This window comes from Octodon degus, unplaced genomic scaffold (assembly GCF_000260255.1).
Source record: "Octodon degus isolate 3935 unplaced genomic scaffold, OctDeg1.0 scaffold00018, whole genome shotgun sequence".
In the NCBI taxonomy this organism is placed as follows: Eukaryota; Metazoa; Chordata; class Mammalia; order Rodentia; family Octodontidae; genus Octodon; species Octodon degus.
The window spans coordinates 4,797,196-4,801,054 of NW_004524594.1; positions in this window are offsets into that span (position 1 = coordinate 4,797,196).

Sequence of the window (3,859 nt, forward strand, 5' to 3'; positions counted from 1 at the left end):
TTGTTTCCTAATCCACTGTGCCAGTCTATTTCTCTTAATTGGTGAATTGAGTCCATTTACATTAATGGTTAGAATTGAGATGTATTGACTTACAGCTGCCATGGTATTTACCTGTTATTATTTACTTCTTTTTCTCCTGTGTTTAGTTGCCTACCCTATTTAGTTAGTTGCTTCTGATCTCATTCTTGGAGTTCTGATCGTTTCGGTCCCTCTCTAGAATATCTTTCAGTAGCCTGTGTAAGGTTGGCTTTGTCATCGTGAACTTCTTTAGCTGTTCTTTGTCATGGAAGTATTTAACTTCTCCATCAAATTTGAAAGAGAGTTTTGCAGGGTATAGTAGTCTGGGCTGGAATTTGTTTTCATAGAGGACCTGAAGTACTCTGCTCTATACTCTTTTTGCCTGCGTGGTTTGTGAAGAGAAGTCGGCCATAATTCTGATGGGTTTTCCTTTGAATGTTATCTGCTTCTTTTGTCTAATGGCTTTCAGTAGATTATTCTTGTGCTGAATTTCTGGCGTCTTGACTATCATATGTCTCAGTGTGTTTTTCATTGGGTTGAGGTTCCTTGGCATTCTGTATGCTACAGTTACCTGAATGTCAGATTGTTTCCTCATATTTGGGAAGTTTTCTGCTTTTACTTCTGCCCATATGTTTTTAATGTCATTTGTATGTACTCCTTCTTTCTCATTGATGCCTATTAGTCTCACATTGCTCATCTTTGCATCATCTTGCAGGTGGTGGATTATTCTTTCCTGCATCCTTGTTGTTTTTAAGAGATCCTTTCTTACCTTTTCACTAGCTGCACCAGCATCTTCAAGATCTGAAACTCTGTCTTCACATTCACTTAAAAGGTTTTGCAAGCCTGTGATTGAGATTTTAATTTCCTCTATATCTCTTTGACTCTGTTTCATGCGATCTACTTCTTTCCTGTATTGCTCATTCAAGGAATCCGTGATTTATTAATCTCCTCTATTTTTTTTATCACTATCTTCTTTAGAAGCAGTTATAAATTCTTTTACAGCAGTGTTTTTTTTTTCAGATTGGGTTTCCTCCTTATGTTTCTGTAGTTGCTTCTTTACTTCAGATACTATGTGTTCTGGGTGTTCTTTTTTTATTTCAGAAAAAAATTGCGCTCTGATTTCCTCTATATTTTTCTGCTGTTGCTTATTTACTATGAACGCTATTAATTCATGCATTTGAGCCGAGCTAGTGTCCTCCACACTTGTTCTGGGTGGGCACTGGTTTTCCTCCATATGTTTCTGTATTTGATTCTTTAGTGCAGATGTTATTAATTCAGGGATTTCTTTTTTCTTTCCAATCTGAGGTCCTCTATACTTTTCTGCAGCTGTTTCTTTATTTCAGACGCCTTTGATTCATTGCTTTTAACTGTGTGATTTCCAATTTGTTCTGTTGTAGTGTCCTCTGCACTTGTTACGGGTGAGCTTGGGTTCTGAGGTTGCATTTTGTTCCTTCTCTTCATTCTGTGTAGCACTGTCTTCTGATCTTTGTTGTAGATCTTTGCTGTAGTTATACCCTTTGCATGTACTGAAGTTCAGGTGCAGCTCCACAAAGTTTGGACTTATCCAGCTGTGCTTGGTTTGGGTCTGGCTGCTGTGCTCAGCTCCTTCTCGCTGCTGACCTTGAGCATGAACCTGTTGTGCCCCTGTGGCAAGATGTTCTGCTCCTGGACTAGTTGGTTGGATCTATCATCTTCACTCTCTGCAGGGATTGCAGCTGCAGGGTTACACCCCAGGCATGTATGCTAGGCCTGAGCTGTGTCTGGAGGGGGCAAGGTGGAGTAGGGGGGAGAGGAAGCTCTCCCTCACACTCACTGGATCTGGGGTAGGACTGGTTCTGGGGGTTCCTGGAACGCGGTAGAAATTCCTACTCGGCAGGCGGGATGGGGGTGGTGTAGTGTAGTGGTGGTGGGGGGTTCCAAGGGGGTGGGAGAGGGTCTGGCCCACGCTGCGCCTGGGCTGGGACTGGTCCCACTGGCGCAGGTTAGCAGGAAGCTCTCCCACACACTCACCAGTCCTCGCCAGTACTGTGTCTGAGGGTTCCCTGAACGTGGCAGATATTCCTACTCGGCGAGCGGGGTGGGGGAGGTGCTGCAGAGTGGTGGGGGGCGTCCCAAGGGGGTGGGAGAGGTTCTGGCTCACACTGAGCCTGGGCTGGGAGTGGTCCCACCGGTGCAGGGTAGCAGGAAGCTGTCCCACACACTCACCAGACCTGGGCTAGGACTGGGATCACTAAAATTATTATTACTATGTTGACAAACTATGATACAATCATGAGACTGGTTCTAAACCTCACACATTTTTGAATTGTATATATACTTCCACATATTTGTTTGATGAATAGGTTTGACCTAGTACCTTATCACAGCTCTTCTATTAATGAATGTATTTGGGACTATAACCCAAATAGAATAGAGTGCTAGAGGTTGGAGTTTGCTTTTTCTCACTACCAATAGTTTTTAACAGTCTGGTGAGGAGTTCTGTTGATTCCTATGAAGACTATATTTTAGAAAATGGTCATTGCCTCTCAGTTAGGAACTTGAAGGATATCCTTTTGTTTGCCTTTCTGCCTCCATTGTTATAGAGTCTTGCTAGTTGGTTGTAAGATATAGTAAGGAATGATTCAGAGGAGCTTACTGTCCTGCAGAGTTTCACTCTTCAGATTTTTATTTGCTTTCTGTTGAGAAGTTTGCAATTCCATATTTATCTCTATAAGCAGTAAACTTTGGTATTTCCTTCACAATCTTGTGAGCTTCTTGAGGTAAACATTGACTGGATTTGCCGGCTAAGAAGGCCTATGCTTTGAGCCTTCCATAAAGCAAAACTCTTGACATTGGGTGGTGTGGACATAGATATAGTAGGTTTCAGTCCTTCCTTATATTCTATATTTGATTCAATCCAAAAACATTCTCTTAGAGATGGTGGAGAACTTTAAGATTCCATGCTTAATTTTGAATTAATGAGGATGGGAATAATTCATTGTAGGAAAGAGTAAACAAGAGATTATTGTAAAATTATGAAGAAGAGAAGTTTTAGAACCAGATAGACCTCAGTTCTAATTCATACTGCTACTTATAAGCTAAGTCACCTTGAGAAGTTAAATTGACCTATGGGAATTCAGCTTTGTCCTCTGCAAATGGAAATAAAATGCTAAGGATCATAGTTAGCATGAAGAGTCAATGAAAAATTGTGAAATGCTTCTATAATGCACAGCGGAAGATAGCTTCTCTGTAATTAGAAGCTATTGCTGTTATTATGAGTCAGAAGAGAATATTATGTGCAAATTATAATTCAGTATACATAATCCCTTTAAAATGAATGAAGTCCCTTCTGGAAGAGTAAAAGTCAGATTTTCAAGCACATGTTAGCTTGGTTTGTCACAACCTAAGCCTGTGAAGGTTTTGGCTTTGGGTGTGTTTCCATAGACAGTGTGATCAACCTTACTGGTTTCTTGGGTCTGTGAGGTTTGCTGGACCTGGGACTTCTGCTGCCAAAGTGGTTAAGAGCTTGAGATGATCATACTATCTACCATAGATGCTTGTCAACTTCTCTGTGTTTTGTCATCTTGCTTCTTTTCTACTGTGGCTCTACTACCCAACTTCAGAATATCCCCAGCTTAAGGCAGGCCAACTAATTTCTTCCCCTTTATTTGGTTTGTGAACTATTAACTGGTTATCTACCATTCTTCAAAAATTACCGAAAAAGTTCTGGTATACAATCATAATTACATGCATCTAAATGTATGCATGTGATTAAGTGCCATTATTAACCTTGTTGATGCTTAAGGTGTCATCTTTGGCCAGTAGTAGATGTCCAATTTTGTTCCTTAACCCTTCTGACATC